Source organism: Lepus europaeus, chromosome 7 (genome assembly GCF_033115175.1).
Source record: "Lepus europaeus isolate LE1 chromosome 7, mLepTim1.pri, whole genome shotgun sequence".
Classification (NCBI taxonomy): Eukaryota; Metazoa; Chordata; class Mammalia; order Lagomorpha; family Leporidae; genus Lepus; species Lepus europaeus.
The window spans coordinates 3,665,808-3,689,224 of record NC_084833.1 but is presented as its reverse complement, the minus strand read 5'-3'; the positions used below and the strand labels follow the sequence as shown (position 1 = coordinate 3,689,224).

The window sequence follows — 23,417 nt, the reverse complement described above, 5'->3', positions numbered from 1 at the left end:
TTACCGAGTCGGGGCAGCGCGGCGCGGCGGCGGCACCTGCGGACTGACAGCGGCGGCGGGGCCAGGGCAGGGCTGGCTGTAGGCGAGGCCGCCCGCAGCCCATTGGCTGGGTAGTAGAATGATTAAGGCTGCCCTGCACCAGCAGACGGCGGGGGGCGGTTGGAGCATTCCTCGGTAGGCAGCAGGCGCCACGCCAGCGTCCGCTGAGGTGACTGTCCCTCCACGGAGGAATAGCTTATTTCCTCCCTTATTAGTAAGAGATACGGGGCCACAATATTCACTCGTTCATTTTACAGATGCTTATCAATAAGTCCACTACAGCCAGGGTGCTGCCAGCCGCAAGCTGAAGCGTTGGGCGTTTTGATCTCTAGGGGTTAATACCAGACGCAGACATCTAGAATGCTCTTAGAAAAATCGGAATAGTTCAAAGGTCACCGTGATCACCCCCTCGGACCCCAGATCCCTGCATGCACTGGGACCTGCGCTCTGGGTTCCTGGGGCTGGAGCAGCCATGACCTAGAGGACGCTGTTGGCAGTCGGAGACTTGACTTGCCCATAGCCAGAGCAGAATGGAAATGGACACCAGGCCCGGGACAGGGGGTGCCCCCGCCCCGTAGCTGGTTTTAGCAGGTGTTAGATCTCCAAAAGTGGGCACTGGCAGAAGGTTTCTGTGCAAGGATGAACATCCTATATATTGAGTTGCTGTCTCGGAAGGAAGCTGAGAGCCTGAGGCCACTCTCCAGCCCTGAGCAGCTCTTCCTAAGAACAGCTGAAAAGGGGGGTGGGGCGCTGAGACACAGCTGGTGAAAAGGGGGGTGGGGCGCTGAGACACAGCTGGTGAAAAGGGGGGTGGGGCGCTGAGACACAGCTGGTGAAAAGGGGGGTGGGGCGCTGAGACACAGCTGGTGAAAAGGGGGGTGGGGCGCTGAGACACAGCTGGTGAAAAGGGGGGTGGGGCACTGAGACACAGCTGGTGAAGTGCTGCCTGTGAGACCAGCATCTGGTCACTGGGTGGAGTCCCGGCTGCTCCACTTCTGATCCAGTTCCCTGCTAATGGTCCAGGGAAAGCAGTAGAAGATGGCCCAAGTGCTTGAGCCCCTGCGCCCCTGCACCCATGTGGGAGACCTGGATGAAGCTCCTAGCTCCTGGGATCCTCAAACAAATACATTCTTTAAAAAAAAAAAAAGTTAAAAATGTGTGCAATCCAAGTTCCAACCCTAGCTCTCCTTTGATTTGTTAAAGTGTAAATCCTTCCTTCTTCAACTGTTCTGTGTGAAATAAATGGAATAAGCTTTGCTGCAGCTATGCCTGAACCACCCACGGCCCAGGTCTGAAATCCCGTGTATCAGTTGCTTAGCTGCTCTAATAAATGTTTATTCTTGGGGCTGGCGCTGTGGCATAGGGGGTAAAGCTGCCGCCTGCAGTGCCAGCATCCTATATAGGCGCCAGTTCGAGTCCTGGCTGCTCCACTTCTGATCCAGCTCTCTGCTGTGGCCTGGGAAAGCAGTGGAGGATGGCCCAGGTCCTTGGGCCCCTGCACCCACGTGGGAGACCCAGAAGAAGCTCCTGGCTCCTGGCTTCAGAGCAGCCCAGCTCTGGCCATTGCGGCCAATTGGGGGAGTGAACCAGTGGATGGGAGACCCCTCTCTCTCTCTCTCTGTCCTTCTCTCTGTGTGTAACTCTTTCAAATAAATAAATAAATTTTTGAAAAAAACCACGTTTATTCTTGCATGGAGTTCCCTATCCATGCTTTGTTCTCGGGATTCCTGCTCAGTTGGGGACAGGGGTGTGCATGACGTGCTCCACCGGCCTGCACTGCACTCTGGCAGCTGGCAGTGAGCCAGGCAGGACTCCACATGAAGAGGGCACGCGCAAGGGAACATCCCCAGGGGAATCCCAGGTCAGTCCAGGATCTGAATGTGGGGAGAGTGAGGAGACACCCAGAACACACTGCTGCGCTTACATTTGCTGCCTAACCCACTGCAGTAGGGAGACTGCTGCTGCCACAGTGGGACAGCTTTTGTTGTGGGCTAAACAGGCCACGGAGCCAAAGATAATCCCAGCAAGGAAATCGTGTTGGTGGCAAACTCACAGTCTCGGGTTGGGGGGAGTGTAATCCAAAACTGTCTCAGTATTTTTTTTATTTGAAAGGCAAAGGTGGGGGGGGGGTGGTATTTCCCATTCACCATTTACTCTCCAAATCACAGCACCAGCGAGGGCTGGACCAGGCCAAGGCCAGGAACCCAGAACTCCATCCTGGTCTCCCATGTGGGTGGCAGGGACCATCACATGCAGAGGAAACGGAAATGTTGAAATACAAGGATGAACCTCTGGGGACAAGGCAGTACCAGCTCTGCTCTAAGCTAAAGCCCAGACACTGCTGAGAGTAGCTTCCTGGGACAGAAAAGGTTTATTTCAGCCTACAGTCCGGAGGTTACAGTTCAAGATCAAGTGGCCCCACCGTGTAACATCTGTGGAGACTGGGCTCAAGTAATGTGTCATGGCACTTCCATCTACCACACAACTCTCAGAACACAGTATTCAACGACAGCAACAAGACAGCCTGTTCAACAACAGACAAGGGCCCTACTGGGTAAACCCATCCTAGGCTGCTGCACAAAGTCCTCACAGAAGTGGAAATCAATTTACACACTTACATGGTTGGTATGTCTGCTCCCTCTGGACACCTGGAAGCACCACCCTAGCCCCAGACACCAAACTCAAACCGGCACCTAAACACGAAAATGGGATGCTGGACACCACCATGTCCAAGCTGCACACCCAGATGCTGTGCTAACACAGCTAATACACAGACTGAGAACACTGCTATTTTTTTAAAGTTTTTAAAATTTATTTGTAAGTCAGAATTACACAGAGAAAGGAAAAGACACAGACAGACTGTGTGTGTGTGTGTGTGTTTTTTTTTTTTTTTTTTGACAGTCAGAGTGGACAGTGAGAGAGAGAGAGAGACAGAGAGAAAGGTCTTCCTTTGCCGTTGGTTCACCCTCCAATGGCCGGCGCACCGCAGGAGCCAGGTGCTTCTCCTGGTCTCCCATGGGGTGCAGGGCCCAAGCACTTGGGCCATCCTCCACTGCCCTCCTGGGCCACAGCAGAGAGCTGGCCTGGAAGAGGGGCAACCGGGACAGAATCCGGCACTCCGACCAGGACTAGAACCTGGTGTGCTGGCGCCACAAGGCAGAGGATTAGCCTGTTGAGTCACGGCGCCGGCCAGTGTGTGTGTGTGTGTGTGTGTGTGTGTGTGTTTTTACAGGCAGAGTTAGATGGTGAGAGAGAGAGAGAGAAAGGTCCTCCTTCTGTTGGGTCACCCTCCAAATGGCCGCTACGGCCTGTGTGCTATGGCCGGCACTGCACCGATCCGAAGCCAGGAGCCAGGCGCTTCCTCCTGGTCTCCCATGGGGTGCAGGGCCCAAGCACCTGGGCCATCCTCCACTGCACTCCCAGGCCACAGCAGAGAGCTGGACTGGAGGAGGAGCAACTGAGACAGGACTGGCGCCCCAACTGGGACTAGAACCTGGGGTGCCAGTGCCGCAGGCAGAGGATTAGCCAAGTGAGCCGCGGAGCCAGCCAGACTGTTTTCAATCCTCTGGTTCACTCCCCATATGGCTAGGCTGTGCCAGCTCAAAGGCAGGAGCCAGGAGCTTCTTCTGGGTCTCCCACTTGGGTGCAGGGGCCCAGGTACTTGGGCCATATTCCACTGCTTTCCCAGGCCATAGCAGAGAGCTGGATTGGAAGTGGAGCAGCTGGGTGTCGAACTGGCACTCATGTCAGGTGTGGGCATCACAGATGGTGGCTTAACCCGCTATACCACAATACTGGCCCAAGAGTGCATTGCTACTTTAAGCCCAGGAGACAATGAAATGGGGACTTGGGTGGCTTATTCCCTGGGGGTGAGTCAGGTATTTCTTGCCATAGTGTAAGGATTCACTGGTGCCCCTACACTGGTCCACATTGATCCTGTCTGGATCTACAGGCAGGACTTATGCCCTGCGTGGGCTGAAAAAAAAAGTCAAAAACCAAAACCTCAGCAAGCAGAGAGAATGCTTACTTTGCTCTGTTCCTTAATGGGCCCCTCCCTGGAATCAGTAATGTAATTAAGAAACCAGGTGAACGAGATAAGGTGACAAGGCCGCCTGTGCAACCACAGCAGACTCCACACACTTCCTGGCATGGAGTTGGCTATTTTGAAACTCTCCATAAGAAATTTACATTGTATATTTGTCCTTTCTTTTCTTTTCTTTTTATTTTTTAAATTTTTTTGACAGGCAGAGTGGACAGTAAGAGAGAGAGACAGAGAGAAAGGTCTTCCTTTGCCGTTGGTTCACCCTCCAATGGCCGCCGCGGCTGGCGCACTGCTGCCGGTGCACTGCACTGATCCGATGGCAGGAGCCAGGTGCTTCTCCTGGTCTCCCATGGGGTGCAGGGCCCAAGCACTTGGGCCATCCTCCACTGCCCTCCCGGGCCACAGCAGAGAGCTGGCCTGGAAGAGGGACAATCGGGATAGAATCCAGCACCCCGACCGGGACTAGAACCCGGTGTGCCGGCACCGCTAGGCAGAAGATTATTAGCCTAGTGAGCCGCGGTGCCGGCCTTTCTTTTCTTTTCTTAAAGATTTGTTTATTATTTATTTGAAAGTCAGAGTTACTCAGAGAGAGAAGGAGAGGCAGAGAGAGAGAGAGAGAGAGAGAGAGAGAGAGAGAGAGAGAGAGGTCTCCCATCTGCTGATTCACTCCCCAGTTGACCACAATGGCCGGAGCTGCGCTGATCTGAAGCCAGGAGCCGGGAGCTTCTTCCAGGTCTCCCATGTGGGTGCAGGGACCCAAAGACTTGAGCCATACTCCACTAATTTCCCAGGCCACAGCAGAGTGCTGGATTGGAAGTGAAGCAGCTGGGACTAAAACTGGCACCCAAATGGGATGCTGGCACTGCAGGCGGTGGCTTTACCCGCTACGTCACAGCGCTGGCCCCCCTTTCCTTTTTTTCTTTCTCATTTTAGACTATAAGTCCTTCAATTGCCAGACAACCCTAGAGTTGCACTTCTAAAGGCAAGACGTATCAGTGAAACAAGGTAGAAAATAGAACTGTTTGGAAATTAAGCAAAGAAAAAAATCTAAAAGGCTTTCTCCAAAAATAGATGACAAGCAATGGCCATCTGAACAGGTGACTTTATCTTGTCCCCTGCTAGTAAGTCTTGAATTATTGGACTTGGCACATGGCAAAAGTTTTAGAGTGGAAGTTGAAAGGTCTGCTTCTATATGCATGTGTGTCTTGTGTGTGTGTGTATGTGTGTTGTGTGTCTGTGTGTGTATGTGTGTATCTGTGTGTCTGTGAGTGTGTGTATGTGTGTGCCTGTGTGTATGTGTGTGTATTATGTGTATGTGTGTGTATGTGTGTGTATCTGTGAGTTGTGTGCCTGTGAGTGTGTGTTTGTGTGTATCTATGTGTGCACCTGTGAGTGTGTGTTTGTGTGTCTGTGTGTGTATCTGTGTGTATATATCTGTGTGTATGTGTGTGTCTGCGAGTGTGTGTGTATCTGTGTGTGTATCTGTGTGTGAGTATGTGTGCCTGTGAGTGTGTGTTTGTGTGTATGTGTGTATATCTCTGTGTATGTGTGTATGCCTGTGAGTGTGTGTATGTATCTGTGTGTGCCTGTGAGTGTGTGTGTTTGAATGTGTATTTGTGTGTATCGGTGTGTGCCTGTGAGTGTGTGTATGTGTGTGTATTATGTGTATGTGATACTTTTCCATCTCTGGACAATGTTGCCAAAATTTATAAATTGCTCTACTTAATTAATTTAAAGAAGAAAAAGCACTTAGATAAAATATTCTCTCTGAAAAATATAAACTAATTTAAATGCCTTTTAATTCATGTGATCTGAGATACTCTTTGGTAAGTAAAGCTAGATTCTAAATTGTTGGTAAAAATTAAAAACATGAATGCCTCCAGAATTGTCAGCATTGATCATAATGCGAGAGCATTTTGCCTAGATAGCATTTTGCCTAGATGTTGTCAACCGAAAATACATCAGAGATTCTCCAAAGAATTTTGAGTCGCGGAACATTGTAGTAGGAATGTGCACACCAGAGTAAGCAGAGTGAGAGAGGTTGAGGAAAGAAGTTCACAAGGCAAATATGGGGAGGATTCTACCAAATATTTTGGCCGAAGTGAATAATAACCAGGGTGACATGAACCAGAGGTGGAACAGACTGCAGTTAGGCAGTTGTCCTTGTAGAAGTATTTTTTTTAAGATTTATTTGTTTATTGGAAAGGCAGAGTTGGCCATTGCTGTGGCTCACTTGGTTAATCCTCTGCCTGCGGTGCCGGCATCTCATATGGGCACCAGGTTCTAGTCCTGGTTGGGGCGCCGGATTCTGTCCCGGTTGCCCCTCTTCCAGTCCAGCTCTCTGCTGTGGCCCGGGAAGGCAGTGGAGGATGGCCCAGGTCCTTGGGCCCTGCACCCGCATGGGAGACCAGGAGGAAGCACCTGGCTCCTGGCTTCGGATTGGTGCAGCTCCAGCTGTAGCGGCCATTTGGGGGGTGAACCAACGGAGGGAAGACCTTTCTCTCTGTCTCTCTCTCACTGTCTAGCTCTATCTGTCAAATAAATTTAAAAAAAAAAGTAAAAAAAAAAAAAGGCAGAGTTACAGAAGCAAAGTCAGAGAGAAAGAGAGAGAGGTCTTTTATCTGCTGGCTCACTGCCCAAATGGCCACCATGGCCAGGGCCAGGCCAGCCTGAAGCCAGGAGCCTGAAGCTTCTTCCAGGCCTCCCATGTGGGTACAGGGGCCCAAAGACTTGGGCCGTTAGAAGTACTTTTCTGTGGGGGCTGGCAGTGCAGCATACTGGGTAAAGCCACCGCCTGCAGTGCCGGCGTCCCAAAAGGGCTGCTCCGCTTCTGATCCAGCTCTCTGCTGTGGCCTGGGAAGGCAGTGGAGGATGGCCCAAGTGCTTGGGCCCCTGCACCCACATGGGAGACCCAGAGGAAGCTCCTGGCTCCTGGCTCCTGGCTTCGGATTGGCACAGCTCTGGCCATTGCGGCTAGTTGGGGAGTGAACCAGCAGATGGAAGACTTCTCTCTCTCTGCCTCTCCTTCTCTCTCTGTATAACTCTGACTTTCAAATAAATAATAAAATAACTCTTTAAAAAAAAAAAAAGAAGTACTTTTCCTACAAGGTTGTAGTGGCCTGTGTGATGTGTTTCCGCAGGGTCTCCTGTGATGGTTAAATCAAGGAGTCCTGTACCTGAGCCTTCCCTTCACAACCTTCAAGCTTCAGTTACTCATTTTTTTGCTTAAGGTCAACATCTGCATTTTAATTCTGACAGCCTTATATTCCTTTCACAATATATTAGTCAAAACAAGCTTTTTATCACTTACATACACAAAGGAATTTCAAAAAGTTTGTGGAAAAATGGGATGAAATTGTGTTTATTTTGGTACAAAAGATTTAAAAATGCATGAATACTTTTTTTAAGGATTTATTTTACTTATTTGATAGGCAGAGTGAGAGAGAGAGAGAAAAGAGACAGAGAGAGTGGTCTTCTATCTGTTGGTTCATTCCCCAAATGGCCACAAGGACTGGGGTTGGGCCAAGCTGAAGCCAGGAGTCAGGAGCTTCTTCCAGGTCTCCCACATGGGTGCAGGGGCCCAAGCACTTGAGCCTCCACTGCTTTCCCAGCAGGGAGCTGGATCAGAAGTGGAGCAACCGGGTTTTGAACTGGCACCCATATGGGATGCCAGTACCACAGGCAGCAGCTTAATCTGCCACACCACAGTGCCCGGCCTCACATACTTTTTCATAATATGCATTTTCAGGGAACTTTCTGAAGACCCTTGATATGTACAGATCTCAAGATTTTTTTGCACCAAAATACACGTATCTTTTCATTCCACTTTCCCCAAAATTATTCAAGTAACCTTATGTAAGATCATAAAGCTATAAATACTGTAATGAGAGTGGAATGCATGGGGCCGGTGCTGTGGCTCAGCTGGTTAACACCCTGGCCTGAAGCGCTGGCATCCCATATGGACGCCGGTTCAAGACCCAGCTGCTCCACTTCCGATCCAGCTCTCTGCTGTGGCCTGGGATAGCAGTAGAAGATGGCCCAAGTCCTTGGGCCCCTGCACCCACGTGGGAGACCTGGAAGAAGCTCCTGGCTCCTGATTGGCGCAGCTGCAGCCATTACGGCTTTCTGGAGAGTGAACCATTGGATGGAAGACCTCTCTCTCTGTCTCTCTATGCCTCTCCTCTCTGTGTAACTCTGACTTTCGAATATATAAATAAATCTTAAAAAAAGAGTGGAATGCACAATGAAAATAAATTGTATGATAGGGGCTGGCGCTGTGGCCAGCCGTCTGCAGCACCAGCATCCCATATGGGTGCTGGTTCTGGTCTCGGCTGCTCCTCTTCCAATCCAGCTCTCTGCTGTGGCCTGGGAAAGAGTAGAAGATGGCCCAAACACTTGGGCCTCTGCACCCGCGTGGGAGACCCAGAAGAGGCTCCTGGCTTCAGATCGACTCAGCTCCAGCCATTGTGGTCATTTGGGGAGTAAACCAGTAGATAGAAGACTTTTCCATCTGTCTCTATCTCTCTCTGTCTGTAACTCTACCTCTCAAATAAATAAATAAATAAAATCTTTAAAATAAATAAATAAATAAATTGTATGACACACTCAGTCGTGGAAGTTTTAAAGAACAGTGGGAAGAACCATGTTCAACATTTCTTTGCTTCTGTGATGTTTTTGATACTTGTCTGGGTCGTCACCAGATGATGGCACCAGGAGAGACCTGATGGCGGCTGAGCCCTGTTGGGCACTGCCTAAAGCCTCCATTACAACATGGCACCTGGCGGATGTTCAAGAGGCATGTTTGAGGCTGCTGCGGTTAAGCTAGGTAAGATCAGACCACGGGCAGGGATAGGTCTGCTTTGGTTCCAGACACGTGGACAGTGAGTGTTCCCTATACTTTGCTTAAGATGCCCCTGTGTGTGGTCCACCCACGCCTGCATGACCTTTTTGCTGATTGGCTCCCCTGCTGCACATGTTTTTTGTAAGCCTCAGAAGCCTGTACACTTCCTCAATAAAGTAGTCCCTGCTTCAACAGAACTCACGGGTGCTTGCGGTGTTCTTGACCCATCGACCTCCCCTCTCCGGTTCACCTCGTTGGGGAGTGCTTGCGCTGCCCCTGCTGGTCAGGGGCCAGCCTCAGGCTTAAGACCCCGACAGAGCCCTATGGAGGGCATATCTTTGGGCAGACAGGGGAGTCCAGAGAAAGTCTCCCCCAGCATTTTCTACTTTTCAAGTGATATTGGCTCAAAGTAATCAGTATACCAAAGTGGCATATGTTGGGGTGACATTTTTCTGAGCTAATTCAAAACAGATTTGTGTACAATGAAGTTCAAGCATAACTGCTAAAAATGCATACACTAGGTGAATGTGAATGAGATGAGGGTACATAGATGAGCTTGCCAGACTTCAAAAATCTTATTCAGTAACTTGACATTTAAAAATCATGTTATGTTAAATTTAGTAATAGACATTCATGAAATGTCTGCATCATTTCTAAGTTAAACCACTGAAACTCGGGCCTAGCGCTGTGGCCTCATAGGTTAAGCCTCTGTCTGCAGTGCCAGGGTCTGTATTCCTGTGGTCAGACCACACATGGTTTTCCTACTCCTGTGTTCCATCTGGGTCTGTATTCCTGGGGTCAGACCACACATGGTCTACCTGCTCCTGTGTTCCATATGGGTCTGTATTCCTGCGGTCAGACCACACATGGTCTACCTGCTCCCGTGTTCCATATGGGTCTGTATTCCTGCGGTCAGACCACACATGGTCTACCTGCTCCCGTGTTCCATCTGGGTCTGTATTCCTGCGGTCAGACCACGCATGGTCTACCTGCTCCCGTGTTCCATATGGGTCTGTATTCCTGCGGTCAGCACCACACATGGTCTACCTGCTCCTGTGTTCCATATGGGCCTGTATTCCTGCGGTCAGCACCACACATGGTCTACCTGCTCCTGTGTTCCATATGGGTCTGTATTCCTGAGGTCAGACCACGCATGTTCTACCTGCTCCCGTGTTCCACATGGGTCTGTATTCCTGCGGTCAGCACCACACATGGTCTACCTGCTCCTGTGTTCCATATGGGTCTGTATTCCTGAGGTCAGCACCATACATGGTCTACCTGCTCCTGTGTTCCATATGGGTCTGTATTCCTGTGGTCAGACCACGCATGGTCTACCTGCTCCTGTGTTCCATATGGGTCTGTATTCCTGAGGTCAGACCACGCATGGTCTACCTGCTCCCGTGTTCCATATGGGCCTGTATTCCTGCGGTCAGCACCACGCATGGTCTACCTGCTCCTGTATTCCATATGGGTCTGTATTCCTGTGGTCAGACCACGCATGGTCTACCTGCTCCTGTGTTCCATATGGGTCTGTATTCCTGTGGTCAGACCACGCATGGTCTACCTGCTCCTGTGTTCCATATGGGTCTGTATTCCTGCGGTCAGACCACGCATGGTCTACCTGCTCCTGTGTTCCACATGGGTCTGTATTCCTGCGGTCAGACCACACATGGTCTACCTGCTCCCATGTTCCATATGGGTCTGTATTCCTGCGGTCAGACCACGCATGGTCTACCTGCTCCCGTGTTCCATATGGGTCTGTATTCCTGCGGTCAGCACCACACATGGTCTACCTGCTCCCGTGTTCCATCTGGGTCTGTTTTCCTGGGGTCAGACCACACATGGTCTACCTGCTCCTGTGTTCCATATGGGTCTGTATTCCTGCGGTCAGCACCACACATGGTCTACCTGCTCCCATGTTCCATATGGGTCTGTATTCCTGAGGTCAGACCACGCATGGTCTACCTGCTCCTGTGTTCCATATGGGTCTGTATTCCTGCGGTCAGACCACGCATGGTCTACCTGCTCCTGTGTTCCATATGGGTCTGTATTCCTGCGGTCAGCACCACGCATGGTCTACCTGCTCCTGTGTTCCATATGGGTCTGTATTCCTGCGGTCAGCACCACGCATGGTCTACCTGCTCCTGTGTTCCATATGGGTCTGTATTCCTGCGGTCAGCACCACACATGGTCTACCTGCTCCCGTGTTCCATATGGGTCTGTATTCCTGCGGTCAGCACCACACATGGTCTACCTGCTCCCGTGTTCCATATGGGTCTGTATTCCTGCGGTCAGCACCACACATGGTCTACCTGCTCCCGTGTTCCATATGGGTCTGTATTCCTGAGGTCAGACCACACATGGTCTACCTGCTCCCCTGTTCCATATGGGTCTGTATTCCTGAGGTCAGACCATGCATGGTCTACCTGCTCCTGTGTTCCATATGGGCCTGTATTCCTGCGGTCAGCACCACGCATGGTCTACCTGCTCCCGTGTTCCATATGGGTCTGTATTCCTGCGGTCAGCACCACACATGGTCTACCTGCTCCCGTGTTCCATATGGGTCTGTATTCCTGCGGTCAGCACCACACATGGTCTACCTGCTCCCCTGTTCCATATGGGCCTGTATTCCTGAGGTCAGACCATGCATGGTCTACCTGCTCCTGTGTTCCATATGGGCCTGTATTCCTGCGGTCAGCACCACACATGGTCTACCTGCTCCTGTGTTCCATATGGGTCTGTATTCCAGCGGTCAGACCACGCATGTTCTACCTGCTCCTGTGTTCCATATGGGTCTGTATTCCAGTGGTCAGCACCACACATGGTCTACCTGCTCCTGTGTTGCGTATTTGCCTTGCTCCTTGTCATCAGTCCACTCTGATTGTTGCTGAGTAAACCACATCTACAGCCATCACTCAGGGCTTAGTGACTGCCCAAATGAGCACTGTTCTATTAAAGATGCTGTCCTCAGGGCCAGCATTGTGGTGCAGCAGGTTAAGCTGGCACCTGTGACACCAGCATCCCATATGAGTACGGGTTCTGGTTCCGATTGCTCCACTTCTGATCCAGCTTCCTGCTGATGGTCTGGGAAAACAGTGGGAGATGGCTAAGTACTCAGGCCTCTACCACCCACATAAGAGACCTGGATGAAGCTCCTGGCTCCTGGCTTCAGCCTGGCCCAGCCCTGGCTGTTGCAGCCATTTGGGGAGTAAAACAGGAGATGGAAGATTCCTTTCTCTCTCTCTGTAACTCTTCCTTTCAAATAAATAAATCTCTTAAAAGAAAAAAGAAAAGACACTGTCCTCAAGGCATGGCCTGTTTCAGTGCTGGCAGGCTGGCAACCTTGCCACACTTTTTAGGTCATCCTGCCCTGGTGCTTGCAAAAATGCTGATAATACTGTTCAAAGAAATACCCATGATGCTCTGTGCCGAGTTCACTTAGTGCAGGCACATGGTGTCCTTGAATGTGAGTCTTGGTGGTTGAAAAGGCAGGACAGGGTGAGCATTTGGCCTAGTGGTTAAGACGACACTTGGGAGTCCGTATCCCATACTGTGGCTCCTGGGTTTAAGTCTCAGTTCTTCTTAAATCCCAGCTTTCTGCTAATGCACACCTTGGGAGGCAACAGGTGACGGCTCAAGTCCTTGGGTCCCTGATATCCATGTGTTTTTCTTGGCTCCTGGCTTCAGTCTGTCCCAGCCCCATCTGGGACATTTGAAGCAGATGGGAGACCTCTCTCCTCTCTTTTTTTTCCCCTCTCAAATAAATAGAATGAATTTAAATTTTTTGCAAAAATTAATCTTTAAAATATTTTTATTTGAGGGGCTGATGCTGTGGCCTAGCACGTAAAGCCACTGCCTGCAATGCCAGCATCCCATATGGGCACCAGTTCGAGACCCGGCTGCTTCACTTCTGATCCAGCTCTCTGCTGTGGCCTGGGAAAGCAATGGAAGATGGTCCAAGTGCTTTGGCCCCTGAACCCGTGTGGGAGACCCGGAGTAAGCTCCTGGCTCCTGGCTTCGGATCGGCGCAGCTCCAGCCGTTGTGGCCATTTGGGGAATGAACCAGCAGATGGAAGACCTTTCTCTCTCTCTCTGTCTCTCCTTCTCTCTCTATGTAACTCCAACTTTCAAATAAACAAATAAATCTTCAAAAAAACAAATAAATAAATCTTTAAAAAAATTTTTATTTGAAAGGCATAGTACAGAGAGAGAAAGGGAAAGAAAGAGAGAGAGAGAGAGAGAGAGAGAGAGAGAGAGAGATATCCTCCATCAGTTGGTTCACTCCCCAAATGGCTGTCAACGGCCAGAACAGGGATGGTCCAAAGTCAGGAGCCAGGAGCTTTGTCCAGGTCTCCCACATGGGTAAAGGGGCCCAAGCACCTGGGACATCTGCTGCTGCTTTCCCAGGCACATTAGCAGGGAGCTGGATTGGAAGTGGGGCAGATGGAACTTGAACTGGTGCCCATATGGGATGTTGGCGCTGCAGGTGGCAGCTTTACCTGCTATGCCACCATGCTGGCCCCCCAAAATTATTTTTTTAAAAAAGATTTATTTATTTGAAAGTCAGAGTTACACAGAGAGAGGAGGAAAGGCAGAGAAATGGAGGTCTTCCATCCGCGGGTTCACTCCCCAATTGGCCGCAATGGTCAGAGCTGCACTGATCTGAAGCCAGGAGCCAGGAGCTTCTTCTGGGTCTCCCATGTGGGTGCAGGGGCCCAAGGACTTGGGCCATCTTCTACTGCTTTCCCAGACCACAGCAGAGAGCTGGCTCGGAAGTAGAGCAGCCAGGTCTTGAACTGGCACCTGTATAGGATATTGGCGCTTCAGGCCAGGGCGTTAACCCACTGTGCCACAGCGCTGGTCCCCCAAAATTAATTTTTAAATGATCTGAGATGAACTGAACTCATTGGCTACCCTGACAAATCACCTTCTTAAAAAACATTTCACAACATTGAATTAAATATTTAAAACATTTTAGATGTATGTTCAAGCTATAAGAAAGTAAGGAAACTTCTCAAAAGGCAAAAAAAAAATAAAAGGAGAAAAAATTGAGAAGGACAAGTTAAAACTAAGCCTGCAGCTGCCTCGGGGCGTCTGCTGAGGCTAACCGCCAAAGGCTTTGCATCTACCTGCCTGGAGGGAAAGGGGAGATGAGAGCAGCTGTAACAAAGGCAAACAACTCCGTGAGCACGCACAGGCTGCCAGGCAGTGCTCCAAACGCTCTCCTCTCTTAACCCAAAGCTTGGAGGCAGGCAGCTCCCGGGTCTACACAGAAAGCCAGCACAGCAGAGGGATCCCATCCAGGGAGGGACTGAGCCAGGAGCCAGGAAAGCACGCCCTGTAGACCGTGATGAGGACACCTCTGTGGGTGTTAGTGGGAGGAGGGAAACGCTTACTTGGGTTTCAAATCCAGATTCACACACACATAAATACAAAACATTTAGTCCAAATTTTAAGTTGTACAAATTGGAAGAGCCACCTAGCTCCAGGTAGAAGCAAACTTTCTCTGAAGGAATGCATCCCCACACCGAGGTCAAGGAGTGCCTGTACCCAGACCTTTCTTTTCACATTCTGAAGAACAAAAGCAAACCACTGAGCCCCTGGCTGACTAAGGCCTCTGTTCAACAGACAGATAATGCCTGCTTGTGAACTCCAGAAACGACCTAGGAAGACCCAGCTGCCGTCGGAAGAACGCGGACCCTCCCCATTCAGTGTGACCAGAGGCTTGAATTCATTGTGACGACGCAAAGTAAGGGCACGATGGCTCTGGCCTAAGTGGGCTTCATCCTGATTAATAAACACTGAAATTCTCTGCTTTTTTCTGATCTCAGCCAGAAGTGGACTGTGTCCCACTCCGCCCTCCTTGTGATAAAGTGAAGCCATCGGAACTGGAACTGTGATGATTGTGCAAGATGCCCTTATCAGACCTGCCTGGCTTCAGCGTTGGCTTGGCAGCCCAGCCTCCTCAGCCTCTTTAGGAACCGCAGACTGTCCTCCCCACCAGCAGGACAATGGTTCTTCAGTTGCCTCGTCTATTGATAGATTAAACTTTCTCTTTCCTTTACCCTCAAACCTTTTCTTTGTTACTCTGGGACAGGGACCAAGTTTCCAGTAACACACTCAAGTTCCAGAGATTATAATATATAGCAAAAACAAAAAACAAAACAAACAAAAAAAAAAACCCAGAAAATATATGAGGAACCAACCATCATGAATGAAAACTCAAGAGAAGAAGCAAACACCAGAATCAGAGAAGCAGAGACTTTAAACGTTAGACCTGGGCAAGCACTGGCCTAATAACTAAGCTCTGCCTAGGCTGCAGAGCCCTCCATTAGAGCATCTGCTCCAATTTCCTGCTCCAGCTTCCTGGTAACATGGACCAGGGAGGCAGCAGGGACGGCTCAGCCAGGCAGGCTCCTGCCTCCCAGCTGTGGTCCCCTGGCTGGTGCAGGCACTGGGAAGTGAGCCAACGCATGGGAGTTATCTCTCATCAACCCTGTCTGTCTGTCTCTCAAACACATTAAAAATATATATTAGGACTTTAGAACATTTGAGTCAGTATTTTAAAATAAACAGAAAAATCAATAGTATGAATAAACAACAAGAGACTAAAAAATCACCACTCAGATTTGACCTTCTACTTCACAGATTTCTGGAGGAAATAATCTGGGTAATCAGAGATAAGCCACCTGAAGAAGCAATATCAAAGACTGAAATCTCAAATAAATGCAACTAGCATAATAGCTCCCAACTGACTCCACCCAATATCTCAGCTTGGGTTTGTTTTTCTTTAAAGTCAATATATGAGAGGGCTAATTAAGACCATTCTGGAAAAAAAAAAAAAACTAAACCCATATGATAAACCCATTTATCATAGTGTTCCTGAAAGAAAAACCTCTCTACACCAGTGAAGAGGGTGCCTTCTCACTTGAAATTATTGTTTAAAATTTAGGATCTAACAATTATGTTGCTGCCTATATTTTAAAATTCCTGTTATAAAAGTGGGTTTTATAGTTGATACTTTAACAAACCAATTATGAAGCAAATCAATATTTAAAGTATGTAAAATTATTAATATCAGCATATGCAATAGAAGTGGAAAAGTAAAATGACTTAAAATCTAAAAGTCACTTCAAAAATATTTTTAAAGGCTTATTTATTTATTTTGAAAGTCAGAGTTACAGAGAGAGGGAGAAACAGAGAAAGATCAATCTCCTATCATCTGGTTCACTTCCCAAATGACCACAATGGCCAGTGCTGGGCTAAGTTGAATCCAGGGGCTTCATCTGGGTCTCCTACATGGGTAGAAGGCGCCCAAACACTTGGACTATCTTCCTCTGTTTTTCCCAGGCCATTAGCAGGAAACTGGATTGGAAGTGGAGCAGCCAGGCCATGAACTGGCACCAGTATGGGATGCCAGCATTGTAGGTGTTTGTATTACTCACTATATCACAATGCCATCTTCTATAAATAATTTGAACTTATATTTATTTGAAAGGCAGAGAGACAGAGAGCTGCTATTCGTTGGTTATTCTCTTCCACATAGGTTGTCAAGGACTCAGCTACTTGAGCCATCACCCACTGCTTCCCATGGTGTGCATTAGTAGGAAGTTGGAATTGGGTCCAGTGCAAAGGGTCAATCCCAGGCACTTCAATATGCAACTTGGAATGCAGGAGACACAGCTAGCTCACACACACACACACACACACAGGGAGAGAGAGAGAGAGAATATGTCTTCTCTCTTACTCTCTAGATGGCCCCAGTCGCCTGGGCTGGGCCAGGTTGAGGCAGGAACTCCATCCAGGTCTCCCATTTGAATAGCAGGAGCTCACGTGTTGGAGCCATCACCTGCTGTTACACGTCAGCAGGGAGCTGGAGTGGAAGTGGAGTAGCTGGGACTCAATATGGGATGCTGGTGTTCTAGGTAGTCATTCAACTACACCAAGACCCCCATCCCATCTAGAAGAGGAAAGTAAAAGGAGTAAATCCCTGGTATGCCACAGAAAGAAGGCAGTAGACAATCTTTATAGATGTGACGGTGATGCTAGAAAATCTGAAAACACAAGTCAGTAAAAATGGAGACTTCTAATAGGGAGACCAGAATCTCGGAGAAGTGCAGTAGGTACCATTACTTTCCTTTTTTTCTACCATGATGCTAACCCCAGTAAACTATGTACACTCATGTGTATGGATGACCCTGATTTTTAAAAAAAGACTTACTTGAGCGGCTGGAGTCATGATGCCGCAGGTTAAGCTGCTACCTGTGACACTGAAATCCCAAAGTCCTGACTGCTCTACTTCTGATCCAGCTCCCTGCTAATGCGCCTGGGAAAGTGGTGGAAAATGGCTCAAGTGCTTGGGTGCCAGTACTCATGTAGGAGACCTGGATGGAGCTCTAGCCTCCTGGCTTCAGCCTGGCCCAGCCCCAGCCTCGTGGGCATTTGGGGAGTGAACCAGTGGATGGAGGTTCTCTCTCACTCCCCCTCACCTCCTCTATCTTCCCCTCTATCACTCTTTCAAATGAATGAATAAATATTATTTTAAAAGCTCTATTTGAAAGGTAGTGTGACAGAGAGAGAGGGAGAGCCAAAGAGAGAAACTGCCATCTGTGCACTCACTCCCACAATAGCTTGGACTGAGCCAGGCTGAAGCCACGAGACAGGAACTCCATCCTCCAGGTCTCTCACGTGTGTGGCCAGGACTCAATAACCAAGACATCACGTGTTGCCTTCCGAGGTGCGTTAGCACGAAGCGGGGTTGGAAGCAGAGTAGCCAGGACGCACACCAGCACTCTACCACGGCATGTGGGCATCTCAAATGGCAGCTTGGCCTGCTATGGCCCAGTGCCTGCCCATGTGACTGTGATTTTCAAAGACAGGACAATTTCCTTCCCTCTCCGTCTCCTGCAGTTGATTGTGATGCTAAAGCTGGGGGAAGAATGTGGTTCCAGGCTCTGCTCTTTGAAGAAGCCTGAAGCCCAGGAGGTGCTAAATCCATTTGAGAAAAGGCCCAAGAATCTGGCAATGGACAGGACATCTAGCCCAAAAGGAAGCTCACTTGTTTTGTCAATGGCCTTGCTGTATCCCACTGCAGAAGTAAAGGGTCTGAAACAGCCTTCCGTGACTGATCAGCTCTTCCAGGCCTTGGACAGCTGAGAAGCTACGGAATTGAGCAAACCAGCTCACAAGAGGAGAAAGGCGCTAAAGGAAAAGAAAGAAATGTCTGGTGGCTCAGGTCAAGAAGGAAGCTGTGAGGCCGGCGCCGTGGCTCAATAGGCTAATCCTCCGCCTTGCGGCGCTGGCACACTGGGTTCTAGTCCCGGTCGGGGCACCGATCCTGTCCTGGTTGCCCCTCTTCCAGGCCAGCTCTCTGCTGTGGCCAGGGAGTGCAGTGGAGGATGGCCCAAGTGCTTGGGCCCTGCACCCCATGGGAGACCAGGAGAAGCACCTGGCTCCTGCCATCGGATCAGCGCGGTGCGCCGGCCGCAGCGCGCTACCGCGGCGGCCATTGGGAGGGTGAACCAACGGCAAAAGGAAGACCTTTCTCTCTGTCTCTCTCTCACTGTCCACTCTGCCTGTCAAAAAAAAAAAAAGAAGGAAGCTGTGGCAAAAGGGATGTCCCCACTAGAAGATCACTTGTTCTTCAAGCATTCTCACCTTGGTGGAGAGTAAGACTCAGCTGGTGGTGACTGTACACGACGTGGACCCAGTTGAGCTTGTCGCCTTCCTGCCTACCTCGTGTCAAACGGAAGGCGCCTTACATCATCCTCACGGGGAAGGTTGGCCATGGATATCTGGTCCACAGGAGGACCGGTGCCACTGCTGCCTCTAGCAGGTGGTCTCAGAAGACAAAGGGGCTTTGGCTCTAAGGAGAAGGCAATCAGCACCAACTACAATGACAGAAGGTGAGATCTTTCAGGGAGGAGGCTGCACCCTGCGTCCAAAATCTGGCTGGACTTGTCAAACTGGAAAAGGCAAAGGCTCAAGAACATATCACTAAACTGGGTTAAATGTACACTGTTTAGTTTTCTGTACACAAAATAAAACTCCTCCAAAAGAAAAACACAAGGCAGTCATGTGCTTTTCTCTTTGCTGATGGTCAATTAGTACTTCTCTTGACTGTTTCTAACAGAAACTCCAATTAAACTAAGACAAATTTGCCCTAAGAAAATGATGTTCTATTTCCTCACAGACAAAACTCAGTTATGGGGAGTAAAAAAGTGAAGAAAACTGAAAGCTATAATGGTGATCATGCCACACTTGCCAGTAAAGCAACAATGGTGAATCCCCCCTCAACTCACAGGTCACAGGTCACAGGTCTGTCACCAAGAGACCTCATGGAGGGGTTCTACTGGGGTGAATTCCCCATTACCTAGGCTTTCAAAAACTAGGACATAAACTTTATTAATATTTATAGAGAGAGTTAATTTTTTAGTAATGGATTGATACCAACCAAAACACCAAGCATGATTAGAATCATGTGTGTTAATTTACACTCAACATGGAATTAGAGACACACAGTGCATAAGCTCATTGAGAAATCTCTGTCTCCAGGCAACCAAACACATAGCACTCCCCGGAAGACAGAGCCCATGTTCCCAAGATGGAACCTCTGTCCCCTGGGCTGCACTAGGTACGCTCTGAGCCCCTTTCCATTCTTCAAATAATAATCAGGCCCCTAGTGATGGTAAATTCTTCAGTCCAAATTTGGGGACTGGCATTGTGGTGTAGCAGGTTAAGCCACCACCTGTTAAGCCAGCATCCCACCCGGTGCGGGTTTCAGCTGTCTGCTAATGGCCTGGGGAAAGCAGTGGAAGACGGCCTAGGGGCTGAGGCCCTTGCCACAGATGTTGCAGACCAGATGAAGCTCCTGGCTCCTGGCTTGCACTTGGCTGTGGCAAGCATTTGGATCAGTGAATCTGTGGATGAAAGACTTTTCTCTCTCTGTAATGCTGACTTTCAAATAAATAAATAAATCCTTAAAAAAAAAAAAACACTTGATGGCAAGTTTCTTTCTATGCTAGGGAGCAGTTTTCAGGCAAGCAACTATTGCTCCGGCCTTCCATTAAGAATAATTCAGGGGCTGGTGTTGTGGTTAAACCACTGCCTGCAATGCTGGTATCCCACATGGGAGCTGGTTCAAATCCCAGCTGCTCCACTTCCAATCCAGGTTCCTGTGAATTGCCTGGGAAAGCAGAAGATGACCCAAGTACCTGGGCTCCTGCCATTCACATGGGAGACCCAGTTGGGAGTTACAGGTTCCTGGCTTTAGCCTGGCCCAGCCCCAGCCATTGTAGCCATTTGGGAATGAACCAACAGATGGTAAGTCAGTCAGTCAGTCTCTCTCTCTCTCTCTCTCTCTCTCTCTATATATATATATATATATATATAGCATTAATTTTTAAAAATGTATATATTTGAGGGGCTGGCGTTGTGGCACAGTAGGTTAATCTGAAGGACCCTTATGGGGGAGAGGGACAAGAAACTAGGCCTGGGCAGATATCAGGGGCTTCTTAAGAGGTTAGATGTTCCCCAGAGTCCAGCGGGCAGGACGTTCTCTGGGAAGGAAAAGTCAATCCCCTTCAGAGAACCTCTAGGCATGCCCAGAGCAGAGCTGCCACTCCCCTTCGGAGAGTCTCTAGGCACTCTCCCTCAGCATGCTCCCTCAGCACGCTCCTCAGCACTCTCCCTCAGCACTCTCCTCAGCACTCCCCTCAGCACTCTCCTCAGCACTCTCCTCAGCACTCTCCCTCAGCACTCTCCCTCAGCACGTTCCCTCAGCACTCTCTCTCAGCACTCTCCCTCAGCATTCTCCGGTATGCTAATTGTCCCTCCGAACCAGCCAATCCCGTGCCACCTCTGCATTCCATATGCTAATGGTCCCTCTGAACTGACCAATCCTATGCATGCGCATTAGGAATATGCTAATTCGTTGCCTATATAACCTGTGTGAAACTGCCGCTCAGGGCTCCTCACCACCTGAGGTGGGGGCCCGTTTGCGCAAACGTTCAATAAAAACCTCGTGCTTTTTGCATCAACTGGTCTGGAGTCTGGATCTTTGGGCGTCCTCCCGAGCAAGTGGGCATCTCTGCAACTGAGAGGTCCAACATTTGGTGGCCTGTACGGGGATTTTAGGTCGCCCTCAGACCCATTCCCTGAGGACCAGTTGGAGGTACGATTAAGTGTTTTCTGTTTGTTGTTCTTCGTCTTGAGTGTTCTGACTGGCCAGTACCTGACTCTGTGAGACCAGTGGGGGAGGCAGGCGTGCCCAGCAACCCCTGGTCCGTTCCCGGAGGATGCTCCGGTTTGTGAGACCAGTAGGGGAAACCCTCGGTCCATTCCCCCGGAAGACGCTCCCGGGGTGGTCTGGAGGTGGGTCGGAGACCAAGTCTCCCTCCTTCCCGGGGAGGGCTGGTCAGGCAGCCGCTCCCAAAAATAGCGCAATAGCGTTCGATTTGTCATAGGTCTGTTGCCGCGCGGTTTTGTTGGCTGTTCTTTTTGCTTGGTTTGACGCGCCTGGAATGGTCTGGAGGAAGGCTGGGGACCAAGTCTCCCTCCTTCCCTGGAAAAGCCTGGCCAAGCGGCCGCTCCCATCTGAGGTAGCATTGTCGATTTGTCCTAGAGCTGGTGCCGCGCGGTTTGTCTTGTTTACTGTATGTGTCTGTGTATTGGCTGTTCTTTTTGTTTGGGCTGAAATCTTTGCACCCATGGGTCAACAAATAACCACCCCTTTAAGTCTCACTCTAGATCACTGGAAGGACGTTCAAGAACGCGCGCGCCACCTCTCAGTGGAGGTTAAAAGGAAACGATGGACAAAATTCTGTTCCTCAGAGTGGCCGGCCTTCGAGGTCGGCTGGCCAAGGAATGGCACTTTTAACCTCGATATTATTTTACAGATTAAGGTGCGAGTCTTCCAGCCAGGATCCAATGGACACCCTGATCAGGTGCCCTACATTACCACGTGGGAGGATCTTTCACGTAACCCCCCTCCTCCCATCCCGGTTGCGCCAACCTCCTCCCTATACCCTCTGAAGGAGATTCGAGATCCAAAACCTGACAAGCCACCGGTTCTTCCGGCTGATCAGGACTTTCTGCTCTTTCTGCTCTCCCCCACCCTATCTTCCCGGCCAGCCTGCTCCCCCGCAGGAACTCCCACAACAACCAGAGCGGGATGTGCAACCTTCTGCACCATCCCCTGATTCCACGAGGGCAGGGGAAGAAGTCTCAGCGCCTTCCCCGCCCTCCAGCCGCCTGTGCCTCCGTCGGGGGCAGGCAGGGGGCTCGGGAAGCGTCTGGACTTCACAGACCTTTCCTCTTCGTTCGGTGGCTGGCCAGATGCAGTACTGGCCATTTTCTGCTTCCAATCTTTACAATTGGAAAACCCATAACCCCTCTTTCTCTCAGGACCCCCAGGCTCTGACTGGGCTGATTGAGTCAATAAAATTGACTCATCAGCCCACCTGGGATGATTGTCAGCAGCTTCTGCAGACCCTCCTCACTACTGAGGAAAAGCAGCGTGTCTACCTTGAGGCATGGAAAAACGTCCCTGGAGCAGATGGCCGACCGACCCTACTGCCAGGCGTTTCCCTTAACCCGTCCTGATTGGGACTACACCACCGTTGCTGGTAGGGAGCAACTTCGTCTTTACCGCCAGATTCTCCTTGCGGGTCTCAGAGGGGCTGGAAAGCGCCCCACCAATTTGGCCAAGGTACGTGCAGTAGTGCAAGGGGCTAAGGAAACGCCAGCAGGCTTCCTAGAAAGATTACTGGAAGCCTACCGTATGTACACCCCGTTTGACCCCCTGGCAGAGGACCGGCAGGGAGATGTAATCATGTCCTTTATAGGACAGTCAGCGTCGGATATCCGCAGTAAATTGCAGCGGCTAGAGGGGCTTCAGGGGTATACTATACAAGATTTAATGAAGGAGGCAGAAAAGATTTACAACAAAAGGGAGACCCAAGAGGAGCAGGAGGAAAGGGAAGTTGGCCACCGTAGTGCAGGATATGGAAAGGAGTAGGCCAGGACAGAATAGGGACTTGGGAGACAAGCGAAAGCCTCGGGTGGAAAGAGATCGATGTGCCTATTGTAAAGAAAGAGGACACTGGGTCAAAGACTGCCCGAAGAACACCTAGATTTGGCCGACTTCCGAGTCAACCATCCGGACCTGGTCCTCCTGCAATATGTGGACGACCTCCTCCTTGCCGCCGAAACTGAGCAGGACTGCCTAAAAGTTTTTGTAGACACCTTCTCCGGATGGACTGAGGCATTCCCCACAAAACGGGAAACCACCCGGGTGGTCGTCAAGAAGATCATAGAGGAGATCTTCCCCCGGTTCGGCTTGCCTAAGGTAATCGGGTCCGACAACGGCCCAGCGTTTGTCTCCCAGGTAAGTCAGTTGGTGGCCAAAGCATTAGGCATAAATTGGAAATTGCACTGTGCCTATAGACCCCAAAGTTCAGGACAGGTAGAAAGAATGAACAGAACAATTAAAGAGAC

At 49.9% G+C, this 23,417-nt stretch overlaps 1 protein-coding gene across 3 annotated transcripts in view; it reads right to left on the bottom strand.

Annotated features, from left to right (window-relative positions):
- LOC133762779 (carnitine O-palmitoyltransferase 1, liver isoform-like) overlaps positions 1–23,417 on the bottom strand; it is a 107,276-nt gene that overhangs the window by 59,896 nt on the left and 23,963 nt on the right. Inside the window, exon 1 of one of the 3 annotated variants that reach the window (XM_062195698.1) lies at positions 5–34. The exons of the other annotated variants lie outside the window; for them this stretch is intronic. The gene's annotated coding sequence lies outside the window, so the exon portion shown is untranslated. Of the gene's footprint in view, positions 1–4; positions 35–23,417 lie in introns of those variants that run through there. 3 annotated transcript variants of the gene reach the window in all.